This window comes from Tachyglossus aculeatus, chromosome 1, assembly GCF_015852505.1.
Source record: "Tachyglossus aculeatus isolate mTacAcu1 chromosome 1, mTacAcu1.pri, whole genome shotgun sequence".
Lineage (NCBI taxonomy): Eukaryota > Metazoa > Chordata > Mammalia > Monotremata > Tachyglossidae > Tachyglossus > Tachyglossus aculeatus.
In genome coordinates this window covers 88280742-88299474 of record NC_052066.1, presented here as the reverse complement: position 1 = coordinate 88299474, position 18733 = coordinate 88280742, and the positions used below count along the sequence as shown (strand labels likewise).

At 46.6% G+C, this 18733-nt stretch overlaps 1 non-coding gene and 1 pseudogene across 1 annotated transcript; one reads left to right on the top strand and one right to left on the bottom strand.

Moving 5' to 3' along the window:
* The first annotated feature begins 11653 nt into the window (after positions 1-11653).
* On the top strand, positions 11654-11786 carry LOC119935598. Its single transcript, XR_005453393.1, has one exon. It is a non-coding gene; the product is annotated as a small nucleolar RNA SNORA7 (small nucleolar RNA).
* Positions 11787-13444: 1658 nt separating this feature from the next.
* LOC119926998 lies at positions 13445-17882 on the bottom strand (annotated as a pseudogene).
* Positions 17883-18733: the final 851 nt, after the last annotated feature.

Here is an 18733-nt window from a genome sequence, read left to right as displayed (position 1 = left end):
TCCAAAACTGGGCTCTTTCCTCTAGACCAAACTGCTTCTCTAGAGCTCTTCCCACAGTTACGACACACAAGGTTCAAGGCAATCTTAATCCCCATTCTACAGATAAAGTAGTAGGAATAATAATAATAATAAAAATAATGGTATTTGTTAAGTGCTTACTATGTGTCAAACACTGTTCTAAATGCTGGGGTAGATACAAACTAGTCAGGTTGGACTCAGTCCCTGTCCCACACAGGGCTCACACTCTTAATCCCCATATTACGGGTGAGGTAACTGAGATCCAGAGAAGTGAAGTGACTTGCCCAAGGTCACACAGCAGACATGTGGAGGAGCCAGAAATAAAATCCATAACCTTCTGCTTCCAGGCCTGTGCTCTATCCACTAATCCACACTGCTTCTCGAAGTACCTGAGGCACAGAGAAGTGAAGTGACTTGCCCAAAGTCCCACAGCAGACAAATGGCAGAACCGGGATTAGAATCCAGGTCCTTCTGACCTCCCAGGCACGTGCTCTATCCCCTAGGCCACATATGGACGATGAACATCCCTGTGAAGCGCCTACAGGAATGCAGCTCACAAAGAGCACGGGAAGCAGCGTGGCCCAGTGGAAAGAGCCAGGGCTTTGGAGTCAGAGGTCATGGGTTCAAATCCCGGCTCCGCCACTTGTCAGCTGCGTGGCTTTGGGCAAGTCGCTTTTAACTTCTCTGGGCCTCATCTGGAAAATGGGGATTAATTAAGACTGTGAGCCCCCCGTGGGACAACCTGATCACCTTGTAACCTCCCCAGCGCTTAGAACAGTGCTTTGCACATAGTAAGTGGTTAATAAATGCCATTAAAAAAAAAAAAAGAGCCATGCCAGCCAGTGGGCGCTTGGGGCCGGGCCAAGACTCCCTGGGCCACGCTTCCTCCGGGCTGCTGGTCGCCTGGCCCGCTCTGGACATCCGAGGAATGGCCAGGCCCCTTCCCGGAGCTGCCCAAGGCACACGCTGTCCCAGGATCTGAGGACATAAGCCCACGGTGCTCTGAGGCTGCGGGAGCCTTAAAAGGGAAAGGAGGTTTTGAACCAATCCCCTGAACAGTCGGGTTCTCAAGTCTTTCGGGCCGACGGCTGCTGCTTTTCACGGAGCTTGGCTCTGGGCCTGGGGGACCCGGTCACTGTCAGAAGGCGACAGAGGCAGGAAATTTTTAAATTGAACTTTAAGACTTCTTCCCTCCCTCCACCCCCATCTTTGCCCCGTTGCTTCCCTCTCCTTCATCTTGGTCCCAGGCTACTGTTTCAGTCAGCCCTTGGCACGAGTCACCCCCAGGCCTCACGGGCAGGGGCAGCGGCAGTGCTAGCTTTCTCCAGACCGCTGTACCAGTCCCATCAGGAGGCCAGAAGCCCCCCAGGGCTGCGGTGCCTGGGAGCTGTGTCAAAAGGGGCAGACTCTGACCAGTGGACTCAGCTGGGGCTGTCCCAGGGCCAAGAAAAGCCGGAAGGGGAAGATTCCAGGGAAGAACAGGCGGCTTCTCTGGGCACTGTGTTGGCAGTATCCTTGGTGTCCAGGCAGGCTCCACAGGGGCATGGCGACTCCCAGGATAGCAGCATCACTAACAGGGAGAGAGCTAAATGGGGGGGGCAAGCTGTCCAGGCTGCATTGCCCCCTGTCCCCCCAAACTCTGTGTGGGCTGCCCTGCAGTCAGAAACACAGGAGAGAGCTCTGGATCCCCTCTTACACAATCATGACAATCATTCTGGTATTTGTGAAGTGCTTATTATGTGCCAAGACTCTGTTAAGCCCCTTGATAAGCCCTGGGGTAGATATAAGATAATCAGACTAGAGTGAGATTTCTTGGCCTCCCTCTGCCCTGAATGTCCCTAGGGCAACAGCTCCCAGGTTAATTAGGTCCCCCCCCCCCCTCCACTCCCACCTCTCAGCCCTGGGTCTGGCCACTTTCCAATAAAATCAACCAAATGTGTTGGGGTGGTGGAGCTGTCCCAGGGTGGATAGTCAGAAGGATCCTACCCTCCATTACATATCCCTGGGCGAGGGAGAGGTGCTCCTTTGGGGCCCCAGACCACCCACTCTGGAGCTCTGCTGCTTTCCTCCTCATGAGCTCCAGCTGGAATAGTCTGGGCTTTCCTCAAGCAGCAGAAGTCTCTGAAATCCTCTGCCAGACAGGAGGCCCTGGGAGGACAGGGAAGTCAAGAAAGAGGCTATTTTGCCCTTCTCCAGAAGACTCCATTTCAGATGATATCTTGGCCTTGTCCTGTTCGGAGTGGTATGTAATAATAATAATAATAATAATAGTCATATTTAAGCCTTTAATTTTGTTACTTATTAAACACTACATAAGTGCTTAGTACAGTGCTCTGCACAGAGTAAGCACTCAATAAATACGATTGAATGAATGCCAGGCACTACATTAAGTGCTGGGGTACATACAAAATAATCAGCTTGAGCAGTTTCCTGTCCCACATGGGGCTCACAGTTGAAGTCGGAGGGAGGAGGATTTGATCCCCATTTTAAAGATGAGGTAACAGGGACACAGAGAAGTGAAGTGACTTGCTCAGGATCACAAAGCGGTGGAGTGGTGGAGCCAGTATTTGAACCCAAGTCCTCTAACTCCCAGGCCCTTACTCTTCTAGACTGTGAGCCCACTGTTGGGCAGGGGCCGTCTGTATATGTTGCCAACTTGTACTTCCCAAGCGCTTAGTACAGTGCTCTGCACACAGTAAGCGCTCAATAAATAGAATTGATTGATTGATTGATATTTCCACTAGGCCACATTGATTACTATGTGTCAAGCACTGTACTAAGCACTGGGGTTTATACAAAATGAGCAGATCGGCATATGCCGCTCCTCGGAACTCTTGCAAATTAAAAAATGGGGGTTGGGGAGACTGTGAATTCGGCGTTGTGGGGAAACAGATTATGAGGCCCGCCTCTGGAGCCTGGTCAGCCAGAGGGAGTTGGGATGCCTCAGTGAAGTGAGCCACCCCTCAAAGCCGGGAGGGAAGTGTTCACCAACTGGAATCGCAGCTATTAAATCAACGAAAGCTTTCCCGGTTGGGGGATGGCGGGGTAACCCCCTGGGATGCCACATACACCCACACACCCCCACCCCACCCCGGGGCCGCCGATCCCGAACTCGGAGGGGAAGCGGGCCTGGCACCGCGTGGCCATGCTGCCATCTACAGGCCATTCTTCGCAGCTTGGCAACTCGGCCCTCGGTTTCGGAGGGTCCTCAGGCCTTCACTGCCTTCAATTCTCTCTCTGTCTCTCTCTCCCTCCCTCTCCCTCCCTCTCTCTCTCCCTCCCTTCCCTCCCTTTCCTTCCCTCTCTCTCTCCCTCTCCCTCCCTTCCCTCCCTTTCCTTCCCTCTCTCTCTCCCTCTCCCTCCCTTCCCTCCCTTCCCTCCCTTTCCTTCCCTCTCTCTCTCCCTCTCCCTCCCTTCCCTCCCTTCCCTCCCTTTCCTTCCCTCTCCCTCCCCTCCCTCTCCCTCCCTCTCTCCCTCTCCCTCCCTTACCTCCCTTTCCTTCCCTCTCTCTCTCCCTCTCCCTCCCTTCCCTCCCTTTCCTTCCCTCTCCCTCTCCCTCACTTCCCTCCCTTTCCTTCCCTCTCCCTCTCCCTCCCTCCCCTCCCTCTCCCTCCCTTCCTCCCTTTCCTTCCCTCTCCCTCCCTCTCTCTCCCTCCCTTCCCTCCCTTTCCTTCCCTCTGCCTCTCCCTCTCCCTCTCTCCCTCCCTCTCCCTCCCTCCCTTTCCCTGTCTCCCTCCCTCTCTCCCTCTCTCTCCTTCCCTCTCCCTCCCTCTTCTTCCCTCTCCCTCCCTCCCCCTCTCTCCCTCCCTCTCTCCCTCTCCCTCCCTCTTCCTCCCTCTACCTCCCTCTCTCTCCTCCCTCTTTCACTCTCCCTCTTTCTCTCTCTCCCTCTCCCTCTTTCTCTCTCTCCCTCTCTCTCCCTCCCTCTCCCTCCCTCTCTCTCCTTCTCTCTCCCTCCCTCTCTCTCTCCCTCCCTCTTTCTCCTCCTCCCTCTTTCTCTCCCTCTCCCTCTCCCTCTCCCTCTCTCTCCCTCTCCCTCTCTCCCCCTCCCTCTCTTGCCTTCTCTCTCCCTCCCTCTCTCTCCCTCTCTCTCTCTCCCTCTTGAGTTTGCCCTTTTCCTCTTGTTGGCAGGCAACAGTAGCTGCCTGGGGCCCTTGCTTATGGGGTTTGACTGGTCTCTCAAGCTGGACTGGATGGCTTCGCAAACAACTGCCTTCTGGAGTGCTGAAGTGGACTTTTGGAGCCTGAGAGATAAGGCTGGGAGGCTCTCACATCGGACACAAGCCCAGGGCCCTCAGTAAACACTGCTGCTGATTGACCCACTTGTTACACATCAGATGGTCAGTCTTTGTAGGTATTTGAAAGAGAAGAAGCATGGCCTAGTGGATAGATAAGCATAGGCCTGGGAGCCAGAAGGACCTGGGTTCTAATTCCAGACCTGGCACTTGTTTGCTTTGTGACCTTGGCAAGCCAGTTAACATCTGAACTTCTTAGCTTCCCATCCAAACCCTGTCCTGCCCTGTGACTTTCCCATCACTGTAGATGGCACCACCACCCTTCCTGTCTCACAAACCCGTAACCTTGGCGTTACCTTGACTCCTCTCATTCATTCAACCCATACTCATTCATTCAATTATATTTATTGAGTGCTTACTATGTTCAGATCACTGTACTGAGTGCTTGGAAAGTACAACTGGGCAACAGATAGAGACAATTCCTACACAACAACAGGCTCACATTCAGTCTATCACTAAATCTTGTCTGTTCGACCTTCACATCATCATTAAAATTCACCTTTTCCTCCCTCTCCAAGCTGCTACCACTTTAATCCAATCACTTATCCTATCCCACCTGTATTAATAATAATAATAATAATAACAACTGTGGTATTTGTTGAGCACTTACTAGGTGCCAGGCACTGTTCTAAGTGCTGGGGTGGATATAATCAAATTGGGTTGGACACAATCCCTGTCCCACATGGGGCTCACTATATTAGCCTCCTTGTTGACCTCCCTGCCTCCTGTCTCTCCCCATTCCAATGCGCACTTAACTCTGCTGACTGGATCATTTTTCTACAAAAATGTCAAATCATGTTTTCCATCTACTCAAGAACCTCCAGTGGTGCCCATCCAACTCTACATCAAATAAAGACTACTCACCATTGGCTTTAAAGCATTCCACCACCTTGCCCCTCTTACCTCACCTCACTACTCTTTTACTAAAACCTACCCCGCGCACTTTACTCCTCTAGTGCTAACCTTCTCAATGGGCCTCGATCTTGTCTATGCCTCTGCACACTTCTTACGCACGCCCTGCTTCTTTCCTGGAACACCCTCCCTCCTCATATCCTACAGACAATCACCATCCTGCTTCAAAGCCTTATTGAAGGTACATCTCTTCCAAGAGGCCTTCCCTGACTAAGCCCTTCTTTCCTCTTCTCCCACTCCCTTCTGCACTGCCCTGACTTGCTCCCTTTAGTCAGTCCCCTTCTTAGCCCCACAACGCTCATGCTCATATCTGTAATTTTACCGATTTATATTAATGTCTGCCTCCCCCTCTAGACTGTAAGCTCGTTGTGGACAGGGAATGTGTCTGTTTACTGGTACTCTCCCAAGCACTTAGTATAATGCTTACACAGTAAGCACTCAATAAATGAGATTGACCGACTGACTGACCTGTTTCCCAGGCTCATTTTAAGGATGGGAATTAGCTGGAAGCCAGGATCTAGCACATGACTCCTCCCACATCCATCAGTCTCTTCTTGTTTCTTTGACAGGTTCATTCCAGGTTTTCAAATCAATCAGTCGTATTTACTGAGCGCTGTGTGCAGAGCACTGTACTAAGCGCTTGGGAAGTACAAGTTGAGATTCTAAGGGTTGACCAATTCTAGGACTACTGTTTCTGAGTTAAACAGAACATTAGCCCCCTGTAGACTCAACTCATTATGGGCAAGGAACATGTCTGCTCACTCTGTTGCACTGTACTCTCCCAAGCGCTTAGTACCATGCTATGCACACAGTGAGTGGTCAATAAATACCATCGATGGAGTGATTAATTGATGCGCCTTAAGAGGCTTGGTCATCCTGATATGGGCTGTGTGGATAAGCCCGTTGGCTAGTAAGGGCAGCGTTGCTCTGGCCGTGCTTGGGATCTGAGTGAAGAGCAGAGTGAAGAACTCTGTTCTCTCGTTCACCCCTCCCATCCAATCCATCACCAAAACCTGCCGGTCTCACCTCCACAATATCGCCAAGATCCGCCCTTTCCTCTCCATCCAAACTGCTACCCTACTCGTTCAATCTCTCATCCTATTCCGACTGGATTACTGCATCAGCCTCCTCTCTGATCTCCCATCTTCCTGTCTCTCCCCACTTCAATCTATAATTCACGCTGCTGCCCAGATTATCTTTGTGCAGAAACGCTCTGGGCATGTTACTCCCCTCCTCAAAAATCTCCAGTGGCTACCGATCAACCTACACATCAGGCAAAAACTCCTCACTCTCAGCTTCAAGGCTGTCCATCACCTTGCCCCCTCCTACCTCACCTCCCTTCTTTCCTTCTACAGCCCAGCCCACACCCTCTGCTCCTCTGCCGCTAACCTTCTCACTGTTCCTCGTTCTCGCCTGTCCCACCGTCGACCCCTGGCCCACATCCTCCCCCTGGCCTGGAATGCCCTCCCTCTGCACATCTGCCAAGCTAGCTCTCTTCCTCCCTTCAAAGCCCTATTGAGAGCTCACCTCCTCCAGGAGGCCTTCCCAGACTGAGCCCCCTCCTTCCTCTTCCCCTCCTTCCTCTTCCCCTCCTCCCCCTCCCCATCCCCCTCGCCTTACCTCCTTCCCCTCCCCACAGCACCTGTATATATGTTTGTACATATTTATTACTCTATTATTTTACTTGTACATATTTACTATTCTACTTATTTTATTTTGTTAGTATGCTTTGTTCTGTTGTCTGTCTCCCTCTTCTAGACTGTGAGCCCGCTGTTGGGTCGGGATCGTCTCTATTTGTTGCCAACTTGTACTTCCCAAGCGCTTAGTACAGTGCTCTGCACACAGTAAGCGCTCAGTAAATACGATTGCATGAATGAATGAATGAATGAGGATGATATCTCAATGTCTGCCCACCTTGAGGAGTTCAGAAGGACCTGCTTTCTAATCCTGGCTCTACCACTTATCTGCGTGTGACCTTGAGAAAGTCACTTAACTTCTCTGTGCCTCAGTTCCCTCATCTGTAAAATAGAATTAAGACTGCAAGCCCTATGTAGGACATGGACTGTGTCCAACCTGCCTGATTACCTTGTGTCTACCCTAGTGCTTAGAACAGAGCTTGGCACATATTAAATGCTTAACAAATACCATCATCATCATTATTATTATTAGAAAGGCAATCAATCAAGGGCATTTATTGTGTGCTTACTATGTGCAGAGTACTCTACTGAGTGATCAATCATTTAGTCTAGCTGTTTTCTCTTTGCCCTTTAATAATAATAATAATGATAATAATGATATTTGTTAAGCATTCATAGTCTTAATCCTGTTTTACAGATGTGGGAACTGAGGCGCAGAAAAGTTAACTGACTTGTCCGAGGTCACAGAGTAGATAAGTGATAGAGCCGGAATTAGAACCTGGGTCCTTCTGACTCCGAGGCCCGTGCTCCTTCCACCAGCCAATGCTGCCTCCCAATGCCTCCCGTGCTGCCTTCTGAAATTCAGGCCCTTCCTGATCTCCCATTCTCTTCCATCCAAATAACACAGTGTGCGATGTGCCCCACCCTCAAATCAGGATTGCAATGTTTTTAACTTGTGTTGGTAGAATGAATGCCCCTCCTGGTTCTCCTGTTAGATATTAGTTCTTCACTAGAGTAACCCAGGTGCCTAACAGCATTGGTGCTGAGGATGGATGGGAAGGGAGGGTTTTTTCCATTTCTAAATCCTGAAAAAATACAACAGAGAACCTGTTCCTTGGGGCTTAATGATAATAATTGTGGTATTTGTTTCTCTGAGCTTCACTTAACTTCTCTGTGCCTCAGTTACCTCATCTGTAAAAATGGGGATTAAGACTGTGAGCCCTACGTGGGTCAACTTGATCCCATTGTATCCCCCCCAGCACTTAGAACAGTGCTTTGCACGTAGTAAGCGCTTAACAAATGCCATGATTATTATTATTATTATTATTTGTTAAGCGCTTACCATGTGCCAGCTACTGTACAAGCAAATCGGGTTGGACACAGTCCTTGTCCTATATGGGGTTCACAGTCTCAATCCCCATTTTACAACTGAGGTAACTGAGGCACAGAAAAGTGAAATGACTTTCCCAAGGCCAACCAGAGACAAGTGGCAGAGCTGGAATAAGAACCCATGATCTTCTGATTCCCAGGCCCATGCTCTATCTACTATACCATGTTTTTATACTATGTCAAGAGGGTTTTTTTTCTTATTATTATGGTATTTGTTACACACTTATTAAGTGCCAGGCACTGTTCTAAGCTCTGGGGTAGATACAAGCTAATCAGGTCCCACATGGGGCTCGCAGTCTTAATCCCTGTTTTTCAGATGAGGTAACTGAGGCATGGAAAAATTAAGTAACTTGTCCAAGGTCACACAGCAGACAAGCGGTAGTGCTAGGATTAGAAACCAGGTCTTTCTGATTCCCAGGGCCATGCTCTACCCATTAAGCCACGCAGCTTCATGGTGGTTCTAATCTCAGCTCCACCACTTTCCTCCTGTGTGACCTTGGGTAAGTCACTTAATTTCTCCATGCCTCAGTTTACTCATCTATAAAATAGGGATTCAATACTTGTCCTCCCTCCCCCTTAAACTGTGAGCCTTAAGTAGGACAGAGATTGGGTCTTATGTGAATTTATTTTATCTACTCCAATGGTTAACATAGAGCTTGGTTCATAGTTATTGCTTGACGAATACCATTATTATTATCATCATCATCATCATCATCATCAATCGTATTTATTGAGCGCTTACTATGTGCAGAGCACTGTACTAAGCGCTTGGGAAGTACAAATTGGCAACATATAGAGACAGTCCCTATCCAACAGTGGGCTCGCAGTCTAAAAGGGGGAGACAGAGAACAAAACCAAACATACTAACAAAATAAAATAAATAGAATAGATATGTACAAGTAAAATAAATAAATAAATAAATAGGGTAATAAATATGTACAAACATATATACATATATACAGGTGCTGTGGGGAAGGGAAGGAGGTAAGATGGGGGGATGGGGAGGGGGACGAGGGAGAGAGATAATATTACAATTATTGAGGCATTTTTCTTATTTTTAACAGGCTAGTTTGTATTTTTACTCATGGCTTTTCCACCAACATACTTTCTTTTCTAAGGTGATACAGGCAGGGAACATATTTACCAACTCTTTTATATTGTACTCTCCCAACCGCTTTGTACAGTGCTTTGCACACAGTAAGTACTCGATAAATACGATGGAATGAATGAATGAATACAGTCCCCTGTACATAGTAAGCACTAAATAAACACGACTGATTGATATAGTAGCATGAAACACAGACTATTTCCTTGCACAGATTGCTTTTCTAACACCTAAGCAAACCTTAATTCATTTTGAAATATGTTTTCTCCCTCCACAGAATTGCCATAAGTATCCAAAACCTCCAGTCACAAGCGTTTGCATTCTGGATTGCTCCAACTGTGTCCGTTAAACTCCACGGGGTTTCCAAGTCTCCAGGAACCATGGAGACTCAATCCATTAATCATTCCTTATTACTTCTAAAATATTCTAGTCCCTTTCCTGGATTGAAGTGCTCTTTGTCACTGTCACCATTCAACAAACAGACTATCCTCTTTGGTCCCGTCCATCTGGCAGGAAGACTTACATTTCCTCAGGATCTATCGAGTCATTATTAAGTGTCTTTAACAATTGCCAGTGTTTTGCTTAATGAGAGGCACAAGCCTAAATCCTGGCATCAGGGAAAAGCCTCAAGCTCATTATGGGCTGGGAACGTGTTTGGTAATTCTGTTACATTGTACTCTCTTGAGCAATTAGTATAGCATGCTGCTCATAGTAAGCACTCAATAAATAATCAATCAATCAATCAATCGTATTTATTGAGTGCTTACTGTGTGCAGAGCACTGTACTAAGCGCTTGGGAAGTACAAGTTGGCAACATATAGAGACGGTCCCTACCCAACAGTGGGCTCACAGTCTAGAAGGGGGAGACAGAGAACAAAACAAAACATAAAACACAAAACATAAAACATAAATACCAGTGATTGAGGCTCCCAGGGGAACCAAAAGGTGAATTCTGTCTAGGTGAAAGCTGGATTTCGTTCAGTCAATCATATTTATTGAGCTCTTACTGTGTGCAGAGCACTGTACTAAGTGCTTGGGAGAGTACAATACAAGAGTAAATAGATACATTCCCTGTCCACAACGAGCTTACAGTCTGGAGGAAATCTGGAGTGAAACCCCAGGCCACGTGGCTGGGACACGTGAAGTTGGTGGATGGGGTGTGTACTGGCCGGCAGACGGCTGACAGCCGAAGAGCAGCACTCTGACCCTATTTTTCTGTACCTTCCATCACATGCTGAAACCGTCCTGTGCCCCCGCCCCACCCACCCACATCCACACACCTGGAGAACAGGTGGGGTCTTCTGGTCTGTCAGAAAAAGGCATTATAGGCAGTGAGGGCAGTCCACGCTTCTTGTCACCTGTGTGACTTTGGGCAAGTCACTTAACTTCTCTGTGCTTCAGTTACCTCATCTGTAAAATGGGGATGAAGCCTGTGAGCCCCACGTGGGACAACCTGATCACCTTGCATCCTCCCCAGCACTTAGAACAGTGCTTTGCACATAGTAAGCATTTAACAAATGCCATTATTATTATTATTATTATTATTTCTAGCTTGGTCACCTATGTGACAGAGTTGGCATCAGAGACTGAAAACTCATCAAGTGTGAGGTCAGGTCTCTTTGGGGAGGATAAAAAGAAAAACATCTGTCTTTTCCCAGCTCTCTCTCTCTGCCTCTTTCTGTCTCTATCCCTGTCTGTCTCTCTCTCTCTATCTCTCTCCTGTCCGTGCTCTTTACCAGCAAAAAGAAGAGTTCACCAGCAGTCAAGTGGAAAACGTTTGGCTGATAAGTATATCACGGTCCACTCCAGAGAAGTAAGGTACAGGCTGAGCTGGAATTGAGGATTCTGCTCCCAGTGTTATGGTGTCAAGGTGCCAGGGACGTGATAACCATTCCAAAGGACAGATCTCAGATGTGAGTACAGGGTGTCACAACCCTTCAACCCTTCTCTTGCCACGCTTGTTTTTTCTTCAGAGAATAAAGGTTCTGTCGCCCTGCTTTACTGGAGAAACACAATACAGCTGACTCTAGACACTGTAAGTTCCTCGTGGACAGTGTTTGTGACTACCAACTCTTTCATATTGTACTCTCCCAAGCACTTAGGACCGTGCTCTGCACACAGTAATTGCTCAATAAATTCCACTGATTGATTGAGTTTTTAGTTTTTCGGAGAAAGGTTGTGATTGTCATCAGGTGTTGTCTTTCGCTTTTTCATAATCCTGCTTTGTCAATTCGGGGTTGGGTCAGTCTGCAGAGAAATCAGGTCTCAGGGATTTTACTGTGACTGATCTGTGTTTCCCCCTCTCAGGATTGCACCTGGAGAGTTTCCAGTAATCTACCAGTCTACGGGAGGGAGAGTCAAGCAGGGGCCTGTCCATTCCATTCCTAGCTTGGCCAGTGGCTAGCAAGTGGAAGACAATCTGCTACAAGTCAAAACTCACCCATACTGGGCAGCAGTGGCATGGGAGAGAGTAGAGGGTGGAGACTCAAGTTTACTGTGCGGAAGGCGGCAACGGTAAACCACTTTCATGTTTTTACCAAGAAAACTCTATGGATACTCTAACCAGAATGATTGCAGATGGAGAGCGGGGCGTTCTGGGAGAGATGTGTCCGTGGCGTCTCTATGGGTCAGAAACGACTCGACAGCATAGACAAGAGATCTGTGTTTAGCAGTACATAGTATAGATTCGGCAAATATCACAGATTATTATTATTATTATTGTTAAAGGGGCCACAAAGGCTGAGGAAGGCAGGTTCTAGATCACTTCAGATGATCTAGCAAATTAGGAAAATGAGTGCAAGGCTATTCTCTCCTAAGTGTATTGAGCTTGGTGGGAGATGCGATTGAGACCTTCAGTAAAGGTGACTTTTGGGGACTGTGAGGCTGTGTTACCCGCCTTCAAATACAGCAGCTGGAGCTTCCTACTTTACACAACTCAGTCCACACACATTGCTCCTCTAACGCCAATCTGCTACAGAGGTACCTCAAACTCAACTATCCCCACTGCCGATCCCTTGCCCACATTCACCCTCTGGCCTGGAACTCCCTACTTCTCACTTCCAACAGTCCATCACTCTCCTCACCTTCAAAACCCCTCTAAAATCACATCTCCTCCAAGACACCTTCCCTAAGTGCTCATTTTCCCACCCACCCTCACCTCTGCATCGCCTATGCACTTGACTGTGTATCTCGTAAACACTTCAACACTCCCCCCCCAGCCCTACAGTACTTATATAAATATCCTTATGCTCTACTGTTTCCCTATCTGTAATTTATTTTAATGTCCGTTTCCCCCTGTAGATTGAAAGTTCATTGTGGGTTGTGATCTTGTCTACCGACTCTATTGTTTGTACTTTCCTAGACATTTTTAGTATAGTGTTCTTCACACAATCAGTCAATGATATTTATTAAGCACTTATAGTGTACAGAGCACTACAGAAAGTACTTAGGGGAATTCAGTACAATAGAGTTGATAGATATAATTCTTGCTCTCAAGTAGCTTACAATCTAGTGGGGAGAAGCAGAGGTTCCAGCTAACCAAAGTATCCTGGACTTTCACCTCTCAACATTTAGTATGGTAATTTTCTGTCCAGAATTATAAGCACACATTGAAATGTGTCTCTTCAGATCTGAAAATTAATCTTCATTTTTTACAAAATGGAATCCAGGATGTTTAAATGGCAATACCAGAGGGCTTAGGAGTAGACTCAGATATCATCATTCAAAATGTTCAAGTAAGAATATGGTCATATTAATATAATAATAATTATGGTATCATCTGCTAAGCATCTCATCACGAATGCTCAAAACAAACTGAAAGAAACCTGATTCCAAACTAAAAATTGAGCTTTATAGCGCATTTCCCTGAAGAGAAAAAAGCTTACAACTGAAATCTTTCTAAAGACTTAGAGCCTTTTTTCCTTAGAAGACTTGCCTTTGATTGAATTCCTTCCTTTTCAGATATGGGAGAGTGTAACATAGGTCCACTGTTAAAACAGGCAGTGTGTTGCAAATTGTTCTGCCGTAGCATGTTCCAACAAAGCACAGAATATAAAGATGTCAAAGTGGCCGTTGATTACGTTTAATAGTCATCTCCTCTTCTGACACCTTCTTTGCCTGTTGGGCACTATGCCCAAATCCCACAGGTTTTTGAGGGTCATTAAAGATTTACTTTCTCCCAGGAGATCCAGCCACCTGTGGCAGAAGGCAAGCTGTCGTTGATAATATTTACCAAGTGTTTTGCTCTTGGAAGTCTGATCGACACAAATCCAACATCAAAATTCTTCATATAATGTGAACATTCTGTGTCATCCTGCAGCACACCTCTTCCTGTGTCACGGCAGAAACAGTGTGGCCTGGTGGAGAGAGTATGGCCCTGAGTCAGAAGGACCTGTGTTCTAATCCTGGTTCTGCCATTTGTCCGCCGTATGACCTTGGACAAGTCACTTAACTTCTCTGGGCCTCAGTTACCTCATCTGTAGAATGGAGATTAAAATCACGAGCCCCGTGTGAGGCATGGGCTGTGTCCAACCTGACTAGCTTGTATCTACACCAGTTCTTAGTACAGTGTGTGGCACATAGTAAATGAATAATAATAATAATAATAATGTTGCTATTTGTTAAGTGCTTACAATGCCAAGAACTGTTCTAAGCACTGGGGTAGATACAAGGCAATTAGGTTGTCTCACATGGGGCGCACAGTCTTAATCCCCATTTTACAGATGAGATAACTGAGGCACAGAGAAGTGAAGTGACTTGCCCAAAGTCACACAGCTGACAAGTGGCGGAGCCGGGATTAGAACCTACAACCTCTGACTCCCAAGCACCGGCTCTTTCCACTAAGCCATGCTGCTTAAAAAGTACCAAAAAAGCCAAACAAAACCCCCAAAGCTTCTACAGCATATACTTATTCCTCCATTCTTGTCGCTTCTCCTCGTTTCACAATGACCATGGTTTTGCCAGCATGTAGTCTGTATTGTCCACTTGAATCAATCAGAGGTATTAATTGCACACTTTACTGTGTGCAGAGCACTGTACTAAGCACTTGGGAGAGTATACTACAACAGATTTGGTAGATATGTTCCCTGTCTTCGAAGAGCTTACATTCTAGAGGACATTGAAATTGTGAACTGGTTTCACCAGATGTGTTTTGACATCAATTTCATCCCCATAAGATTCCCTAAGATTTCATACAGCAAGCATTTAATAAGTATCATTGATTACTACTAATAATAATAATGGCGCTTGTTAAGTGCTTCCTATGTGTGAAGCACTGTTCTAAGCACTGGGGTGGGATACAAGGTGATCAGATTGTCCCATGTGGGGCTCACAGTCTTAATCCCCATTTTACAGATGAGGTAACTGAGGCACAGAGAAGTTAAGTGACTTGCCCAAAGTCACACAGCTGGCAAGCAGTGGAGCCGGGATTAGAACCCATGACCTCTGGCTCCCAAGCCCAGGCTCTTTCCACTGAGTCATTCTGCTTCTCTTAGGGTACTAGGTCACTGTGCTCAATAACTTTCCCTGCATCAAACTCTGAATTCCTGGGAGCAGTTAGTTTTTACCTTGATGTTCTCCTGTATTCAGGAAGGTTTGAATTGCTTTTATTTTTGTCCTTGAAACCCTTCAGCCACCAGGGCAATGGAATAGGGAAAGCCTGGGCTGAACTCCCAGTGAGGCCAATGCTGATGCTGGCCTTCTCTCATTCATCTTTCTCTGTTCCAAGGATTGAGGTTATTTCTTTCCATTTCCAAATATGGTCAGGGCCAGACTTTGAAAGGGTAGCCTCTCCCTTCACCCAGCCTTCACGTAGTGAATGTTCAGTAATAGGTCTGAACAGTTTTTCCCTCCGGACTCTACCGCACGTCTCCCTTTCCTCTGCATTTCCTCCCACCGTCTGACCTCAGAAACCACTGTGCTCCTCCAGCCTCCCACCTCCTGTCCCCCTCCTGCATCTCAGCCCTCCCCAGCTCCCCCATCCTCTCCCCCTCCTCTATCCTGTCACCTCCCTCTCACCCTCCATCCTCTCCCCAGCCCAATCTTCCATCCCCTCACACAACTCTCTCGCACCCTACCTCACCTCCTAGAATTCCCTTCTTAGCTCATCTCTTTACCCCAGAGACCCACAGTTAGGGGCCAAGGAGGAAGAAGAGATAAAGCCAGAAAACCTTTTATCAATGGTGTCCATCGTGATCTAAATGTGGTAGTGAGGGTGTGTCTGTTTCGCGGTTCAGTCATGTGTTGCTGTTGCCATGTTGCTTCCCATAAAAATGTGTTGTTTTAGGGCAGGGCCCACGGACAGCCGTCACTGTCCTGTCTCCTGAGCCTAAGCACCTGTGGAGGCCCAAGTCTGTCTGTTCCGTGGGCTCGCCCAGAGCATGGTGTTGTGTAAACTCATTGTGGGCAGGGAATGTCACTGTTCATTGTTGTGTGGTATTTTCCCAAGCACTTAGAACAATACTCTGCGCACAGTAAGCGCTCAATAAATACAATTGAATGAATGACAACAAAGGTGATGAAAATGGCGGTAATGTCGCTAGTTTTTCATTTAAGACTCTCTGCTCCCACAGTCCTGGCAACTGCAAAATTCACACCCTTGTGAAATGAGCTTCAGGATGGGGCTTATGGGTTTCCCTAAAAAATGTGGTCCTACAGTCCCTTTGAACTGGTGAGCTGGGAATCGATGAAAGCGGATACCATTCAGTGAAATTTTGACCACCAGGTCGATCAATCATATTTACCAAGTGCTTACTGTGTAGTGAGCACTGTGCTAAGTGCTTGGGAGAGTACAATCTAACAGAGTATGTAGGCACATTCCTTGTCCACAAGGAACCGACAGTCTCAAGGAGGATGGCTGGAAAAATCCATTTCACTGATCTCACAGTTTGACCTCAGTTCACAGATGCATCAGCCATGAGACCCGGCACAGACACGGCAGGGTAGATCTTCAAATTCAATGATTCCTAAATGGTGCCGTAAAATTTAGAAGATGAAATATTGACACTTTGCTGGCCCACTCCCCTTACTGCTTTCCCGCTGGGCTGAGGACATTTGCCCGGACACTTGGCATCCCAAGAAATGCCGCCCCTGCTCCCAACACCCCCCTAAACACAAACTGAAGTGGGCAGGGGAAGGCCAGTCTGAGGCCAGAGGAAAGGCATGGTTGGCATATTTTTTTTATTATTATTTATTCATTTTTTTTTTGAAACGTTAGCCACCGCACCTTCACTCTGTTCTTACCTCCGGGTTTATTTATTTATTTATTTATTCGAAGTTGCTTGATTGGCTCCTTTTCGGACCTTCACTCTGTTCTTACCTCCGGGTTTATTTTTTTCTTAAAGTGCTTGATTGGCTCCTTTCCAGACCTTCATTCTGTTCTTACCTCCTTCCCTTCTCCACAGCACCTGTATATATGTATATATGTTTGTACATATTTATTACTCTATTTATTTTACTTGTGCATATCTATTCTATTTATTTTATTTTGTTAGTATGTTGGGTTTTGTTCTCTGTCTCCCCCCTTTAGACTGTGAGCGCACTGTTGGGTAGGGACTGTCTCTATATGTTGCCAACTTGGACTTCCCAAGCGCTTAGTACAGTGCTCTGCACACAGTAAGCGCTCAATAAATACGATTGATTGATTGATTCGTACCTCCGGGTTAATTTTTTTCTTAAAGTTGCTTGATTGGCTCCTTTTCGGACCTTCACTCTGTTCTTACCTCCTTCCCTTCCCCACAGCACCTGTATACATGTATATATGTTTGTACATATTTATTACCCTATTTATTTATTTTACTTGTACATATCTATTCTATTTATTTTATTTTGTTAGTATGTTTGGTTTTGTTCTCTGTCTCCCCCTTTTAGACTGTGAGCCCACTGTTGGGTAGGGACTGTCTCTAGATGTTGCCAACTTGGACTTCCCAAGCGCTTAGTACAGTCCCCTGCACACAGTAAGCGCTCAATAAATACGATTGATTGATTGATTCTTACCTCCGGGTTAATTTTTTTCTTAAAGTTGCTTGATTGGCTCCTTTTCAGACCTTCACTCCGTTCTTACCTCCGGGTTAATTTTTTTTCTTAAAGTTGCTTGATTGGCTCCTTTTCGGATCTTCACTCTGTTCTTACCTCCTTCCCTTCCCCACAGCACCTGTATATATGTATATATGTTTGTACATATTTATTACTGTATTTATTTTACTTGTACATATCTATTCTACTTATTTTATTTTGTTAGTATGTTGGGTTTTGTTCTCTGTCTCCCCCCTTTAGACTGTGAGCCCATTGTTGGGTAGGGACTGCCTCTATATATTGCCTACTTGGACTTCCCAAGCGCTTAGTACAGTGCTCTGCACACAGTAAGCGCTCAATAAATATGATTGATTGATTGATTGATTGTGAGAACCAGCCCGTTGGGGTGAGGGAATCCTCTCTTCACACATCTGGAAAGGGGCCATATGCCAGTTCTTCGGTAGAAAGGTGGAAGAAGTGAGTGGTGAACTTGTCCTTAAGGCCTAAGGTATCCATGGCCTAGTGGATAGAGCATGTGCTTGGGAGTCAGAATGACCTAGATTCTAATTCTGGCTCTGCCACTTGTCTGTTGTGTGACCTTGGGCAAGTCGCTTCACTTCTCTGAGCCTCAGTTCCCTCATCTGTAAAATGGGGATTTAGACTGTGAATGGGGATTAAGACTGAGCCTTATGTGGGATAGGGGCTGTGTTTGACCTGATTAGCTTGTATGCACCCAAGCGCTGCACAGTGCCTGGCACATAGTATGAGCTGAACGAATACCATAAAAAAATGTGGTGACAGGCTACCAGATATTAAACAGTTTCCATCTAGCAATCTCTAGCTACAAACACTAAGCACTTACTAGATGCAGAGCATACATTGCTTGGGAGAGTACAAGAGAGTTAGTAGACATGATCGCTGCCCTTAGTAAGCTTAAGGTTCTCCTTGTCAGCTGACACTGACTTGGAGGATGATGATCAACATTACCACCTTGTTCAGAACTGGGCACCTCACCTCAGTTCCCTCATCTATAAAATGGGGATTAAGACTATAAACCCCACATGGGAGAACCGGATTACCTTGTAACCCCCCAGCACTTAGAACAGTGCTGGTCACATAGTAAGCGCTTAACAAATACCATCATTATTATTATTACTATTCCCCATTTCACAGATGAGGTAACTGAGACACAGAGAAGTTAAGTGATTGCCCAAGGTCACACAGCAGACAAGTTGGCGGAACCGGGATTAGAACCCACATCCTCTGACTCCTAAACTTATGCTCTTTTCACTAAGCCATGCTGCTTCTCTAACAGATTGGTAATGATGGAAGGAGCAGAACAGCTGGGGTGCGACGTCAACTCAAGG